The sequence below is a fragment of the Procambarus clarkii genome, chromosome 12, assembly GCF_040958095.1.
Source record: "Procambarus clarkii isolate CNS0578487 chromosome 12, FALCON_Pclarkii_2.0, whole genome shotgun sequence".
Lineage (NCBI taxonomy): Eukaryota > Metazoa > Arthropoda > Malacostraca > Decapoda > Cambaridae > Procambarus > Procambarus clarkii.
The window spans coordinates 21142571-21160894 of record NC_091161.1 but is presented as its reverse complement, the minus strand read 5'-3'; the positions used below and the strand labels follow the sequence as shown (position 1 = coordinate 21160894).

Genomic DNA, 18324 nt, shown 5'->3' with positions numbered 1-18324 from the left:
AAACCCTGCTTGTGATTAAAATATTATGCTGTTTTTATATACTGTATGTGCCTTCGCCTCTCAATACACCAGCACTGGCCTTCGCCTCTCAATACACCACCACTGGCCCTCACCTCTCAATACACCAGCACTGCCCCTCACCTCTCAATACACCAGCACTGCCCCTCACCTCTCAATACACCAACACTGCCCCTCACCTCTCAATACACCAACACTGCCCCTCACCTCTCAATACACCACCACTGCCCCTCACCTCTCAATACACCACCACTGCCCCTCACCTCTCAATACACCACCACTGCCCCTCGCCTCTCAATACACCACCACTGCCCCTCACCTCTCAATACACCACCACTGCCCCTCGCCTCTCAATGCACCACCACTGCCCCTCGCCTCTCAATGCACCACCACTGCCCCTCACCTCTCAATACACCACCACTGCCCCTCACCTCTCAATACACCACCACTGCCCCTCACCTCTCAATACACCACCACTGCCCCTCACCTCTCAATACACCACCACTGCCCCTCACCTCTCAATACACCACCACTGCCCCTCACCTCTCAATACACCACCACTGCCCCTCACCTCTCAATACACCACCACTGCCCCTCACCTCTCAATACACCACCACTGCCCCTCGCCTCTCAATGCACCACCACTGCCCCTCGCCTCTCAATGCACCACCACTGCCCCTCGCCTCTCAATACACCACCACTGCCCCTCACCTCTCAATACACCACCACTGCCCCTCACCTCTCAATACACCACCACTGCCCCTCACCTCTCAATACACCACCACTGCCCCTCACCTCTCAATACACCACCACTGCCCCTCACCTCTCAATACACCACCACTGCCCCTCACCTCTCAATACACCACCACTGCCCCTCACCTCTCAATACACCACCACTGCCCCTCACCTCTCAATACACCACCACTGCCCCTCGCCTCTCAATGCACCACCACTGCCCCTCGCCTCTCAATGCACCACCACTGCCCCTCGCCTCTCAATACACCACCACTGCCCCTCACCTCTCAATACACCACCACTGCCCCTCACCTCTCAATACACCACCACTGCCCCTCACCTCTCAATACACCACCACTGCCCCTCACCTCTCAATACACCACCACTGCTCCTCGCCTCTTAATACACCAGCACTATAGCCAGCACCAGAATCTAATAATATTATAAAATATAAGTGTTTACTTACGATAATATTTGTGTGACTGCATGAAGTGTTTGTCTTCTTGCTGACTGCACGACCACAAACTGACCGCTTTGTTGATGTTCCTGGGGATACAAGACACTCCGTACATTGACAACATCGCACACTAATATTTTTACCACTTCGGACACCAGTTTTCGACGTTTCACATATGTGTACGTGTTCCATATTAAAACGACAATATAATGCTATTAACAATTAAAATCTTCTATTTAACAGGCATATAGTTATTAAATGAAGTTTAGTGATGTAATAGACATAATCCGGAGTTGGTAAGGACGCCGCCCGCCAGCGTAAACACAACACACCCGAATGCCCACAAACACGATACAACGCACAAAACACAACACTTCTGTCAGTTTTTGGATAAACTCCTTTTATATTTATTATGTGAGAGTTATACATGTATAAAATGATAACTATTATAGGTAAGCGCCTAATATTTAATATTAATCAATAAAAAAGAAGTCAGAAGCCACACGCCTGTCTGTACATGTCTTTTGTGTAAAAGTATTTTGGGCGCTCATGTACTTGTGCGCTAGCTGGCGTTCACAACTGTTCTCGCCTACAAGCATTAGAATTAAACAAACGAATTTGTTTTTTCATTTATATACAAGAAGAGAAGGCTTCCCTGGAGTCTGTAATATTCATCTGATCACTGGTCTCCCATTTGGTCCTCATTGCTTTATCTTACTATTATTGAATGTCAATAACCGTATTATGCAATTTCAATTTCTTCAATTTCAATTTATTATGCACCCCATACCCATCCCGTGGGCGGTGGTGTAAAGGATTACAGAGGCACATAATCGGTTCAGGAACTGAACCCTCTAGTTCGTTTATCTAATCAAATAACAATGTTTGACGCTAGTTACAAAATTATTAATGTTGTATACACATGTACACACACTCATACATACATGTACATTTATATATATATATATATATATATATATATATATATATATATATATATATATATATATATATATATATATATATATATATATATATATATATGTCGTACCTAATAGCCAGAACGCACTTCTCAGCTTACTATGCAAGGCCCGATTTGCCTAATAAGCCAAGTTTTCCTGAATTAATATATTTTCTCTAATTTTTTTCTTATGAAATGATAAAGCTACCCATTTCATTATGTATGAGGTCACTTTTTTTTACTAGAGTTAAAATTAACGTAGATATATGACCGAACCTAACCATCCCTACCTAACCTAACCTAACCTATCTCTATAGGTTAGGTTAGGTTAGGTAACCGAAAAAGTTAGGTTAGGTCAGGTTAGGTAGGTTAGGTAGTCGAAAAAACATTAATTCATGAAAACTTGGCTTATTAGGCAAATCGGGCCTTGCATAGTAGGCTGAGAAGTGCGTTCTGGCTACTAGGTACGACATATATATATATATATATATATATATATATATATATATATATATATATATATATATATATATATATATATACATATATATATATATATATATATATATATATATATATATATATATATATATATATATATATATATATAATATATATATATATATATATATAATATATATATATATATATATATATATATATATATATATATATATATATATATATATATATACATATACATATACATAACTTTAGAACACTTTCCCACCAGGAGACTCGAACTCTAGCCAGCACAGAAGCCTTCCAGCAACTGGCATAACAGGTACGCCTTAACCCTCTCCACCACCTGCTCAGACCCTTAAAAGAGATGGTAATTTCGGAGTATTTAAATACCACAAAGATCACCACCTCCCAAGAGCACTAGAGCAAGTGAGGGGTCATTTAGACGTTAATTTCATCAAGTCCCTGTTAATATGGGAAGACACAGTGTCTATGCTTAAGGCACAACTCTCCTAAACACGAGAGTCAAGTATACAACTTTAGAACACTTTCCCACCAGGAGACTCGAACCCTAGCCAGCACAGAAGCCTTCCAGCAACTGGCATAACAGGTACGCCTTAACCCTCTCCACCACCTGCTCAGACCCTTAAAAGAGATGGTAATTTCGGAGTATTTAAATACCACAAAGATCACCACCTCCCAAGAGCACTAGAGCAAGTGAGGGGTCATTTAGACGTTAATTTCATCAAGTCCCTGTTAATATGGGAAGACACAGTGTCTATGCTTAAGGCACAACTCTCCTAAACACGAGAGTCAAGTATACAACTTTAGAACACTTTCCCACCAGGAGACTCGAACCCTAGCCAGGTGGTGGAGAGGGTTAAGGCGTACCTGTTATGCCAGTTGCTGGAAGGCTTCTGTGCTGGCTAGGGTTCGAGTCTCCTGGTGGGAAAGTGTTCTAAAGTTGTATACTTGACTCTCGTGTTTAGGAGAGTTGTGCCTTAAGCATAGACACTGTGTCTTCCCATATTAACAGGGACTTGATGAAATTAACGTCTAAATGACCCCTCACTTGCTCTAGTGCTCTTGGGAGGTGGTGATCTTTGTGGTATTTAAATACTCCGAAATTACCATCTCTTTTAAGGGTCTGAGCAGGTGGTGGAGAGGGTTAAGGCGTACCTGTTATGCCAGTTGCTGGAAGGCTTCTGTGCTGGCTAGGGTTCGAGTCTCCTGGTGGGAAAGTGTTCTAAAGTTGTATACTTGACTCTCGTGTTTAGGAGAGTTGTGCCTTAAGCATAGACACTGTGTCTTCCCATATTAACAGGGACTTGATGAAATTAACGTCTAAATGACCCCTCACTTGCTCTAGTGCTCTTGGGAGGTGGTGATCTTTGTGGTTTTTAAATACTCCGAAATTACCATCTCTTTTAAGGGTCTGAGCAGGTGGTGGAGAGGGTTAAGGCGTACCTGTTATGCCAGTTGCTGGAAGGCTTCTGTGCTGGCTAGGGTTCGAGTCTCCTGGTGGGAAAGTGTTCTAAAGTTGTATACTTGACTCTCGTGTTTAGGAGAGTTGTGCCTTAAGCATAGACACTGTGTCTTCCCATATTAACAGGGACTTGATGAAATTAACGTCTAAATGACCCCTCACTTGCTCTAGTGCTCTTGGGAGGTGGTGATCTTTGTGGTATTTAAATACTCCGAAATTACCATCTCTTTTAAGGGTCTGAGCAGGTGGTGGAGAGGGTTAAGGCGTACCTGTTATGCCAGTTGCTGGAAGGCTTCTGTGCTGGCTAGGGTTCGAGTCTCCTGGTGGGAAAGTGTTCTAAAGTTGTATACTTGACTCTCGTGTTTAGGAGAGTTGTGCCTTATACATATACATATATACATACACATACATATTTAATCACCTACACAAATACACACATCAATAATCTTTGTGTCACAGGTGATCAACAAGAGGCTCACAATAGTCACTATAAAAGGCACTTTACATCTATAGTTAGTGAGTCACACAGTTACTAGTCTTGCTGCACACCCACCCAACTGGGCGGCAGCTTTACAGTCATGTGCATGCAATACCTACAGTAAGCAAATTTTGGATACTTCGCTAAGATTTCGGGCAGCACATCATTATGAATGAAGTACTTACACTTTTCATTATGCAACTTTAATAAAGTTGTCCATCAGCATTTTGTGGTGTTCAGCTACCCTTATCTTCTGTATGTTCCTCACATTACCAGTATACACAAACATTGACATGTAGGGATATAGACTCTCAGGTAAGTTAGTAATTTAAATGCACAGTAGCAGTCCTAGGCGTTCAATCCCCGACCGCCGTCCAAGTGGTTTGGCACCATTCCTCCCCATCCCATCCCAAATCCTTATCCTGATCCCTTCCCAGTGTTAAATAGTTGTAATGAACAGGCACTATATATATATATATATATATATATATATATATATATATATATATATATATATATATATATATATATGCGAACAAGCCTGAATGGTCCCCAGGACATATGCAACTGAAAACTCACACCCCAGAAGTGACTCGAACCCATACTCCCAGAAGCAACGCAACTGGTATGTACAAGACGCCTTAATCCACTTGACCATCACGACCGGACATAATGAGGTGATAGCCGAGGCTATATGAACCACCCCACCGCCGGCACTCGGATAGTTATCTTGGGCATAGCATTTTACCAAATCACCTCATTCTTTGGGGCACACGTGAGGAACACAAATCACGTTCCTCACGTGTGCCCCAAAGAATGAGGTGATTTGGTAAAATGCTATGCCCAAGATAACTATCCGAGTGCCGGCGGTGGGGTGGTTCATATAGCCTCGGCTATCACCTCATTATGTCCGGTCGTGATGGTCAAGTGGATTAAGGCGTCTTGTACATACCAGTTGCGTTGCTTCTGGGAGTATGGGTTCGAGTCACTTCTGGGGTGTGAGTTTTCAGTTATATATATATATATATAATTATACCAGTATAATCTAATAATATATACTGGTCTAATAAAATAATTAGACCAGTTAATACTCTCACTCGTTGTGTTAGGATATGTTAGCTTGATAAAACTGACTATTCATTGTTGAGAAATGTGTTAACAAACAATATATCTGACTTATCAAGACTGTAGCTTGCTTAGCAAAAGGAACTTTTTTTAAATTTGGGTTCAGTTTAACTACCGCTCAATGGATGAGTAATTGGGGCATAATAAAGGAACTAAACTGATAAAATGAAAGATGGGAAAACAACATTAGAGAGATAAACTCGAGAGACGTTTTCATGTTAACCTGAAAATTATTTGAGGAGCAAGACGGACTGCGGGTCAGGCAATTGGTCTTCATGCTATCGTGATGGGGGATCAGCCATTACACGTGTTAATGACTCTTGTATAGTTGTGTAGTTAAGGACAACAGGGTAAAGGGGTAATTGGCATTGTGGTTGATTGTTCTACCTGGGAATCCTCCACTGTTTTACATCTTATGAATGTATGTATGTATGTATGTACTAACCTAGTTGTGGTTGCGGGGGTTGAACTTTGGCTCTTTGGTCCCGCCTCTCAACCGTCAATCAACTGATGTACAGATTCCTGAGCCTACTGGGCTCTGTCATATCTACATTTGAACCTGTGTATGGAGTCAGCCTCCACCACATTACTGCCTAATGCATTCCATTTATTAACTACTCTGACACTGAAAAGTTCTTTCTATAATCTCTCTGGTTCATTTGGGTACTCAGCTTCCACCTGTGTCCCCTTGTGCGTGTGCCACATGTGTTAAATAAATGTATGTATGTATGTATGTATGTATGTATGTATGTATGTATGTATGTATGTATGTATGTATGTATGTATGTACGTATGTATGTATGTATGTATGTATGTATGTATGTATGTATGTATGTATGTATGTATGTATGTAAGGAGAGAGAGGAGAGAAAGAGAGAGAAAGAGATGAAGACCGAGACAGAGAAATAGATATAGACAGAGTCAGGGAGAGAATGTTAGACACAGAGACGGATAGATAAGGATATGCAAAGTCAGTGAGAGAATGACAGAGATAGAGCGAGGAAAGAGACACAGAGAATGTCGGAGAAGCAGAGACAGAGGGACAGGAGCAGAGGGACAGGGACAGACGGACAGGGCCAGAGGAGGGACGGGGGAACAGAGGGGGGGCAGTGGGACAGAGAGGGAGACAGGGACAGAGAAGGGGACAGGGACAGAGACAGAGGGACAGAGACAGAGTGACAGGAACAGAGGGACAGAGACAGAGGGACAGGGTCAGAGAGGAGGACCGGGGGACAGAGGGAGGAGAGGGGGGCAGGAGACCAAGAGAGAGGGGACAGAGGAGAGACAGGGGATAGAGTGGGCAGGGGGACAGAGGGAGGGACAGGGACAGACAGAGAAAGACAGGAACCGGGGGGGCAGAAAGGGCGGACAGGGGGACAGAGAGAGGGACAGGGGGCAGAGATAGGGACAAGGGGACAGAGATGGATAGGGGGACTGGAGGAACAGGGGGACAGAGAGAGGAACAGGAGGACAGAGAGGAACAGGGGACAGAGAGAGACGGGGGGGGGACAGAGAGAGGGACAATGGGATAGAGAGGGACAGGGGGACAGAGAAATGGAAAGGGGGAACAAGGGGACAGGGGGAAAGGGATCGGGGACAGAGGACAGAAAATGTGGGCAAGGGGACAAAGTGAGGGACAGGGGGACAGGAGGAAAGGGGGGAGATGTATGAGGGGGAATGTTTGCGAGAGATGGAGAAGGGGTATTTAGAACGGTAAGTTAGAGAGGGGACAACTAAGGCGCATCATTGAAAAGCAAATGAGCATCATTGCAATAGCAGGAGCCACGCACATCTTCAGCCTGCGTTGTTGAGACATTGTCAATTAAGCGGTGTCCAATAACAGTATCTTCGGTATTTAAGCGATACCTTTAAAAATACTGGAAATATTGAAAGATATTAATCCAGATATTAATCCCCTTGTGCAACGCACACAAGAGGCAACAGCTTCTAGCTCTACAAGCGGCAATATAAAATAGAGAATAGGCGATTGTTTTCACTCAGTGTAATAAACCCACGGACCCACCCACCCGCTGAAGCCGTAAATGCCAAGACATTACAGTACTTCCGTTTAAAATTAAGCCGGAATAATCCTCAGGTATGTAGAGGATGTGGGAGGCCTTTGATCAACCACCGACTTCCTGCCCCGTCGACGGGGCCATCAGCCCTCAGTGTGCCCTCAGCCAAATTCATGTGAAACATGTATGTGTGTGTATTAAATATTTTAATTTATTATTTCCAAGATTTAGCTGTTAGCTCTTGGACCCCGCCTTTCTAAGCGTCGGTTGTCTAATGTACCGACTCTCGGCCCCTTTCCCTCCATCATATCTAAACAACATATATTTTTATCTAACACACACACACATCCCCAAGATGCAGCCTTTAGCAGCTTCCTGACTTTCAGGTTCCTATTTACTGCAAGGTGAATAGAGGCATTAGTGTGTGTATGTTTGTGTCTGTGTGTGTGTGTGTGTGCGTGTGTACGTGTGTGTGTGCGTGTGTATACTCACCTAGTTGTGGTTGCGGGGGTTGAGCTCTGGCTCTTTGGTCCCACCTCTCAACTGGCAATCAACTGATGTACAGATTCCTGAGCCTACTGGGCTCTATCATATCTGCATTTTAAACTGTGTATGGAGTCAGCCTCCACCACATCACTGCCTAATGCATTCCATCTATTAACTACTCTGACACTGAAAAAGTTCTTTCTAACATCCCAGTGGCTCATTTGGGTATTAAGTTTCTACCTGTGTCCCCTTGTTCGCCTACCACCCGTGTTAAACAGTTTATCTTTATGTACCCTATCAATTGCTCTGAGAATTTTGTAGGTAGTGATCATGTCTCCCTTTACTCTTCTGTCTTCCAGTGTCATGAGGTGCATTTCTCGCAGCCTGTCCTCGTAACTCATGCCTCTTAGTCCTGGGACTAGCCTATTGGCATACCATTAAACTTTTTCACGCTTCGTCTTGTCTTTGACAAGGTGTGTGTGTGTGTGTGTGTACGTGTATAACACACACGTACTTATGTGGTACGTATATGTTCTACATAATTGTAAGGCGTTTGCTGAATTAGAAAAGTCGGCTAGCAGTCCACCCTTAACGACACAATTAACTCATTACATAAAAAAATACGTGGCTGTGCAACAGTGTGTGGGAATTGGGGAACTGGTGTGCATTTAGACGACTAGTGAGGACCAACAATGACGTAGAAGGATGGCACCAGCGTCTGAATCAAAGGGTAGTGAGGGACAACTTGGCTTTATATATTTTAATCCCCTTACTGTACCGTGAGGCGTCCCTGGTAACCTTGCAATACCAACTGGTTTCTGATCAAAAGCTAAAGTCCAGTCGCCGCAAGGGCAATAAAGAGAAACAGGAACATTTGTGGAAGCTTTGGGACCGTTACGAGGAAAAACAGATAAGCACCTCACAGTTCCTCAAGGAATATTCGCGTTTTATCCCAGGAAGTGCCTGAACTAGAATTAGAAAACAGCAGTCTGTTTACTGGTTGTTATTTAACTTAAGTTAGTTGTAAATGATAATGTAAAAATAGCCACTGAGAACTGATGAGTTTCCCAAGACTTTTGCTCGTAAAGAGGGAATTGATTACAAACTTGGACTGCCTTTGAGCAGCCTGAGGGCAGCAATATCCCAGGAACATCAACTAAATTTCGGAGACTTGAAGCAAAGTGAAATTCACACCAGTTACTCCATCTATCATCATTCTATTATGCAGGAAGAACCGCACGTCTATGGGTCATCCAATAATGTTAGCAGACTTCTAGATGTTACCACTGCTAGGCTTAGGCTCGGCTACAAGTACCTCTGGGAGTTTGTAACATCTGCTGATGTAGATTTGACTAAATGTAAACTCTGTCAGCAGAACTATTCGCTTACTTTGCGTCATTATATAATGGAATGTGAAAAAATCGCGGAATTTAGAGATAACACCATCAATAGTGTCCAAGAAATGTGTAAGTACTAATTCATTCATAATGATGTGCTGCTCGAAATCTTAGCGAAGTATCCAAAATTTGCTTACTGTAGGTAATGCTGCACATGACTGTAAAGCTGCCGCCCAGTTGAGTGGGTGTGGAGTACATGACTGTAAAGCTGCCGCCCAGTTGGGTGGGTGTGGAGCACATGACTGTAAAGCTGCCGCCCAGTTGGGTGGGTGTGGAGCACATGACTGTAAAGCTGCCGCCTAGTTGGGTGGGTGTGGAGCACATGACTGTAAAGCTGCCGCCCGGTTGAGTGGGTGTGCAGCAAGACAGTAACTGTGTGACTCACCATAGATGTAAAGTGCCTTGTATAGTGACTGTTGTGAGCCTCTTGTTGATCACTTGTGACACAAAGATTATTGATGTGTGTATTTGTGTAGGTGAGTAGATATGTATGTGTATGTATATATGTATACGTATATATATATGTACATGTATGTATGAGAGTGTGTACATGTATATATAGTATTAATAATTTTGTAACTAGCGTCACAAATTGTTATTTGCTTAGCTAAACGAACTAGAGGGTTCAGTTCCTGAACCGATTATGTGCCTCTGTAATCCTTTACACCACCGCCCACGGGATAGGTATGGGGTGCATAATAAAGAAAGAAATAGAATTGAATTGGTCTGATTAAGACTTTATGACCATGTAATCTATGTTTTGCTCCACTACTTACTGATTGAGTATGGGGTGCATAACAAATAATAGCCTCCTGCGGGGGCGTCTTTCTAAGATCAGTTATTATGTACCACGCCCTGCCCTGGGGCCGGATTCAGGAAGGTACTTACGAAGGTTTTTCCTCTTAGCTAAGAACGAATTCCTTCTTAGCGCCTTCGTGGCGGCTACGTCCGTATTCAAAGAGCTACCCTAAGTGGAAAAATCTTCGTAAGTTCATTCCGGGATTTAAGTGTGGTTTCGACCACTCGTAGCTTTACGTAAACTGGATATAAGTCATTTTTTCTCTACTACATAACACTGGGATCGATTTATGATATTGGAACATGACCAAAACATTATAGCTGGTGAATCTAGTGGAGAGTAATCCTTCGTGTTAGTTATATATGCATTCTCTGCTTGAAACTTGAAGTAAATATGTGTTTGATGATAGTTGAATTAGTTTTATAATAGCAAGATATTATACCAGTAGTTATTAAGTAAATAAACACTGGTGAACATGAAATATGAGAGAAGGTGATGAGCCCTGCCTGATGGGATCATTTACTATCACCAAATGCCCCTGTTCACCTAGTAGTAAGGGTGTACCTTAGCTATACATACCCATTTCTAATTTATTTAGTTTGTTTTTATTTTTAAATTAAATCTGGGTGAGACATAAAATAAAAATATGCTGCACAAATGATGTTAGGTAAGGAAAAGGGTAAAAATGTCAAAAACTTTATTCATTGAATACTTAAAGCTATAATTATGACTATATAGATTAAAAAAGAGAGAGGGAAGTAGGGGTCCAAGACCTCTTCCTGTTATACAATTTGGGTGTGGAACAAGTAATTATCAAAAGAAGGCACCATGCCGGGAAGGCTATGTAGCAGTGAGGCAGCTACTTATTTGAGAAATGCTTATTTTATTTACCTTATAAGCTGAGGCAACTTATTTTATTTGAGGAATACTCAGCTGATTCCTCTACATTTAGCATGGAACAGATTTGTGTACAAGACCTCTTCCTGTTACTCAATTTGGCTGTGTGTAGCCAAACTAGAAGTGCTCTACAAATCAAGGGACCCAGAATGTGGAATGACCTCCCGAATCATGTCAACGGCTGTACCTCTCTCAACCAGTTTAAGAGTTAAACCAAGTACTGCCTAATTAACTCCATGTAACCTAACTTACCTCCTAAATGTCAACCCATGTCTTGCTATTTTTTAAACAACGCTGTTCACCAACATGTGCAATTGCTGATTTATGCTATGTTAACCCCCTTTTTGTATTTTTTATTCCTTCTTTCAACACAATTTATACCTAATCCCGATTACTATTAAGTTTTAGTCTGTTTTTTTCCCCCCACACCTTGCCCGAAATGCTAGAGTATTAGTGGCTTTAGGTATTGTATGTACTAGCTCTGCCTATAAATCCAACATTATGTTTGTAAATCAACTGTATGTACTTTTCCTGAATAAAATGTATTTATTATTTATTTTTTAATCAGTAAGTATTAAAAGAAGGCACCAAGCTGGGAAGGCTATGTAGCACCATTGTGTGTAACAATAAACCAAATTTTTTTAACAAATAATGCACCTGTATGGGAAAACAAATCCTGTCAGCTGTAAAAATATTGATGCAGTTATTTAAATGAAAAATATAATGAAAGAAATATTACTGGTTTATTTTTTCCTATCTTTTTGTACTGTACAGTATATCCAAGGAAGTGAAAAATTGAGACATAATGCACAATTTAATGAATGATTAGCATGGATTAGCAGTTCAAAAGAAATATGACTTGTATTACATATCAACATGAGATCTTAATGATCCATGGTCAACATGATTTAATAAGGATAATACAGTACTGTATTTGTAATAATACAAACTATAATTTAAAATCTTTATTACTGATTTTTTTTATTAAGAAGATTAGGTATACACAGCAATGTGCTGCTACCCTATTCTATATGGAATATTACACAGTGTAGATAAAAAACTAGCTATAAGTTTATCTAATACTCCCATCTCACAGGATGGTTAGACATACTGTACATGGAATCAATTTAGAAAATACCAGCCTCAATACAAAAAACAAATCAACTCTGACTAAACAACTCTGAGCAATTTTCACAAGAGGTAAGCACTGAATCATGGAAACATTATATTATAATTACTCTTACCAGTTTCTACAGAACTCCTCTCAAACAATGTATTTTTAAACATGTTTAGGTATACACAGCAATGTGCTGCTTCCCTATTGTGTATAAAGGACCACACAGTGTAGATCAAAAACCAGCTACAAGCTCACCTCACAGGATGGCCAGTCATACATGGAATTAGGAGAGAACAAAATACTTAATGCTGATCTATTAGCCTCCACTGGCAAAATCTGGGTGCAGCACAAGAATATCTTCCAATATTCCTGAGTGTATGAAGTAATTACAGAGCTCAAAATACCTCATACCATTTGGTATGAAGTCACTGATAACAGGACAATCACAGATATAGTGTTGGAGAGTATGTTCTCTCAAGTAGGACTGAAAACAGATGTTTTTTTTCCACCAAGAGGGCTATAAACCCATGGAACCGCCTACCCGCTAAAGCCGTAAATGCCAAATTCCAGCTAAAAAATATAATTAAGACAATTGGCGGGCCCTTCAACAAGCCGCCGGCTTTCTGTCCTCTTCGAGGTCACTAGATAGTTAGTGGCCCTTGGGTAAATTCAGTAAATATATACAATAATTGTCAGCGCATCTTCCGAGCAACAAGGACAGCTACACAGTATCTCTTAGAATTACGTAGGTAAACAACAAATGTAACAAATTTGTTTACTACAATGTCGGTGCTGGCTGTAGAAGTTGAAAAAACATTGTTTTACTTCGAAATATACTAATTTTATAAGAAAATTCGACGTAAATAGGAGGCAGTAGAGCTGCGATAAGCCAGCGCTAAATCTTCAATATGAAGAATGTTGCTGCTCTCTGATTGGCCAAACGAAACACAGTAGTGACCTCTATCGGCACGCAGGTGAACCAACAATTTTTCTTCCTAAGTATACCTTATTGAATCGCACCTAAGCATCTTCTTAGGGCGCACTTAGGAACCTTCGTAGCAAACCCACTTACGAAGAAATACACAGAGCTTCCTGAATCTAGGTCCTGGTGACTCTCTATTACTCCCTTATCTATCCATATCTCAACTATGGTATTTGTGCTTGGGGCTCTACTACCCAAAATCACTTACGTCCTCTAATTACTCAACACAAAGCTGCTATTAGGACAATATCCAATTCTGGCCCCAGACATCACTCGGTACCCCTACTCAAATCTCTGAATATGTTAGACATTAAGTCACTGCACATTCTCTCATGTGTATTATACATATATAAAACGCTAAACTATAATGCCAATCCTGATCTCAAAAGCTTCATAGAAGGTTGTAACAGAACCCATGAGCACCACACCAGAAATAAATACAGTTTTGATATTCCTAGAGTACGACTTAATCAAACCAGAAATGCTCTACAAATCAAGGGGCCCAGAATGTGGAATGACCTTCCCAACCATGTTAAAGACTGTACCTCTCTCAACCAGTTTAAGTTAAAAACGAAGCTATACCTAATAAATTCCCTGTAACTCACCTTACCCCTCTGTTGTCAACCCATGTATGTTTTTTGTTTTTTTGTTTTTCAAATCAACGCTGTTTGAATGTAATTTTCTGTAATAATTTGTAATTGTATTTGTGCTGCTTTTTCAACAATGTTCCCCCCTCTTTTACCTCTATTTTTATTTGTACTCAACACATCTTATTCTTTTTACCCATTAGTTTTAAGCTTTAGTCATTAATGTTTTTCCTGCCCGAAACGCTTTGCGTAATAGTGGCTTTAGGCATTGTATGTACTAGCTCTATCTATAAAGCCAACAAACTTTGTAAAATCTCTTTATGTATGTACCTTACCTAAATAAAATTATTATTATTATTATTATTATTGTTTCTAAACGTGTTAGTCTTAAATCCTTTAATCTCAAATCATGCTACAATGTACCTTTATTTATTTATTTATTTATTTATTTATGCATATACAAGAATGTACATAAGGAATGTGAGGATACAAATATGGTAATTACAGTCTTGTAAAGCCACTAGCACGCGCAGCGTTTCGGGCAGGTCCTTAATCTAAGAAAATTTTAAGGAGGTAAATACTTGCAAAATTTATAGACAAAAAAAAATGATAACAGATTACATGGAATGAAAAAAAAAGATGAGAGAAAATTATAGGTACAGTATATTAAAGCACATAGGTAGCTATGATTGATTGCAATGACAGCTTAAAATGGTAGTTGACAACAAATTGGTAGGCACAATACAGCAGAAACAATATAAGATTGATTGCAATGACAGCCTGAATGGTAGTTGACAAAAATTGGTAGTCACAATACAGCATATGGCTAGCACATAAAAGAAGACACTCAAGTGTCACTCAAACATCAGCCACTACCTTGGACCACATATGGACAAACATAACAGCTCCCCTTGTATCTGGTATAATCTACGACAGAACAACTGACCACTATCCTACCTTTCTCATAGCGAACATGGACTTAACACCACCAAAAAGCAAGAAACTTTCATTTAGGCTACACAGTGAATCAGCTTTAGACAATCTTACAGAGGCACTTCACAATATTAACTGGGATTCTGAATTCAATAATACCCATGATATAAATTCATTAGCTAACCTCTTCCTCTCCAAAACTCTAAGCCTCTACAACCTTCATTGTCCCCTTCTTACAAAGCAAGTAACTGACAAAAGATTAAACAATCCATGGCTCACAAGTGGCATTCTCAACTCAATCAACAAGAAACATGAATATGAAAAGAAAGTTAGGATTGGCCTAGTTTCAAGGGAAGTAGCTAAAAGGTACTCATCAATGCTTACCAGTATCATAAGAAAGGCAAAACTTGCATATTATGTGAATAGATTCAATGAAGCAAAAGGCAACATGAAAAACACTTGGAAAACTATCTCTAGTATCCTAGGAACTAAACAACACTCACATAACCAAATAAAACTCTACAAGGATGGGGATATACCGTCAACTGATTTAGAAATGGCAAATGAATTTAATAGTTTCTTTTCATCGGTTGGTGCTAATCTTGCCAGTAAAATCCCACAGACTCAGACACATATTAACACATATCTCTCAGGCAGCTATCCAAACTCTCTTCTCCTTTCACCAATCAGCCCGGCAGATGTTGTGTCCATCATACACTCTCTAAAAGCCAAGGCAGGGAACACCAGTGAAATTCCGTCCATTGTGTACAAGAGAGCCTCCCATGCCCTTGCCCCACCCATAGCACTACTGTTCAACAAATCTATAGAGTGTCACACCTTCCCTGATATCCTCAAAAAAGCAAGAGTAACGCCAGTCCATAAAGGAGGCAATCCGGCGGACATAAACAATTATAGACCAATATCAAATCTACCCATTCTATCAAAAATATTTGAAAAAATTATTTACAAACAGCTCTATTCCTACCTCGTAAAATTCGACATACTCAGCCCCTGCCAGTTTGGCTTCCGGTCCCAAAAGAGTACCAATGATGCAATCATTAGTCTCCTTGACATTATCTACTCAGCCCTTGACAAAAATGAGTTTCCGATTGGACTCTTCATTGACCTAAGAAAAGCCTTTGATACTGTTAATCACAACTACCTCTTACTTAAACTCCAGCATTATGGAATCCGAGGCCTTGCCCTTGACTACATCCGATCCTATCTTAGTGACAGACACCAATATGTAACCATCAATGATACAACTTCTTCCACTCTACCAATTACCGTTGGAGTGCCACAGGGCAGCATCTTAGGACCTCTTCTATTTCTTATATATATAAACGATCTGCCTAATGTCTCTAATATTCTCAAACCTATATTGTTTGCTGACGATACTACCCTTATCTACTCAAACCTCAACCCACATACACTAAATAATGTTGTGAATAATGAATTAAAAAAAGTCCACTTATGGATGTCAACGAACAAACTAACATTAAACATCGAAAAGACTTACTACATCTTATTTGGAAGCAAATCATCAAATGCAATTCAGCTACAGATAGACAACATTAACATCAGTAATAAAAATGATGGCAAGTTTCTTGGCCTATTCCTAGACAAGAGACTCAACTTCAGCACCCACATTCAACACATAACTAAGAAAGTCTCTAAGACAGTTGGTATACTCTCCAAAATCAGATATTATGTTCCTAACTCTGCTCTCCTCTCACTATATTATGCACTAATCTACCCCTATCTTAATTATGGTATCTGTGCATGGGGGTCTACCACTGCAAACCACCTTAAGCCCATCATCACACAGCAAAAATCTGCTATCAGAATAATAACTAACTCTGCTTTCAGACAACACTCAGCTCCCTTGTTTAAATCTCTAAACTTGCTAAATATTAACTCCCTCCACACATTCTCTTGTGTCAACTACATTTACAAAACCCTGTTCTTAAATGCAAACCATGCTCTGAAACTCTCCCTGGACAGATGTAATAGGACCCATTATCACCACACCAGAAATATATATCTCTTTGATATCCCCAGGGTCAAACTTAATCTGTGTAAACACTCCATGCAAATTAAGGGACCTAGTCTATGGAACTCACTCCCTAGTGAATTGAAAAACTGTAAAACTTTTGCCTTATTTAAAAGCAAAACCAAAAAGTACCTAACTTCATCTATTTAGTTTCCTACACTGAGCTTTAAATTTGCTCTGTACCTAGTGGTACCCAATCTCCTAATTTTTATGTAATATCAAACAACCTTATCATTGTGTTCATTGCTGTCTTCTTTTATGTGCTAGCCATATGCTGTATTGTGACTACCAATTTTTGTCAACTACCATTCAAGCTGTCATTGCAATCAATCTTATATTGTTTCTGCTGTATTGTGCCTACCAATTTGTTGTCAACTACCATTTTAAGCTGTCATTGCAATCAATCATAGCTACCTATGTGCTTTAATATACTCTACCTATAATTTTCTCTCATCTTTTTTTTTTTTTTTTCATTCCATGTAATCTGTTATCATTTTTTTGTCTATAAATTTTGCAAGTATTTACCTCCTTAAAATTTTCTTAGATTAAGGACCTGCCCGAAACGCTGCGCGTGCTAGTGGCTTTACAAGACTGTAATTACCATAATTGTATCCTCACATTCCTTATGTACATTCTTGTATATGCATAAATAAATAAATAAATAAATAAATAAATAAATAAATAAATAAAGACAGCAATGAGCACAATGATAAGGTTGTTTGATATTACATAAAAATTAGGAGATTGGGTAACACTAGGTACAGAGCAAATTTAAAGCTCAGTGTAGGAAACTAAATAGATGAAGTTAGGTACTTTTTGGTTTTGCTTTTAAATAAGGCAAAAGTTTTAAAGTTTTTCAATTCACTAGGGAGTGAGTTCCATAGACTAGGTCCCTTAATTTGCATAGAGTGTTTACACAGATTAAGTTTGACCCTGGGGATATCAAAGAGATATTTATTTCTGGTGTGGTGATAAGGGGTCCTATTACATCTGTGCAGGGAGAGTTTCAGAGCATGGTTTGCATTTAAGAACAGGGTTTTGTAAATGTAGTTGACACAAGAGAATGTGTGGAGGGAGTTAATATTTAGCAAGTTTAGGGATTTAAACAAGGGAGCTGAGTGTTGTCTGAAAGCAGAGTTAGTTATTATTCTGATAGCAGATTTTTGCTGTGTGATGATGGGCTTAAGGTGGTTTGCAGTTGTAGACCCTCATGCACAGATACCATAATTAAGATAGGGGTAGATTAGTGCATAATATAGTGAGAGGAGAGCAGAGTTAGGAACATAATATCTGATTTTGGAGAGTATACCAACTGTCTTAGAGACTTTCTTAGTTA

General features: G+C 40.0%; 1 long non-coding RNA gene across 1 annotated transcript in view; it reads right to left on the bottom strand.

Moving 5' to 3' along the window:
* The window catches only part of LOC138364110 (uncharacterized), a 41713-nt gene extending 40201 nt beyond the window's left edge, over positions 1-1512 (bottom strand). Inside the window, exon 1 of the long non-coding RNA XR_011228299.1 lies at positions 1220-1512. This is a non-coding gene — a long non-coding RNA (uncharacterized lncRNA). The remainder of the gene's footprint in view (positions 1-1219) is intronic.
* Positions 1513-18324: the final 16812 nt, after the last annotated feature.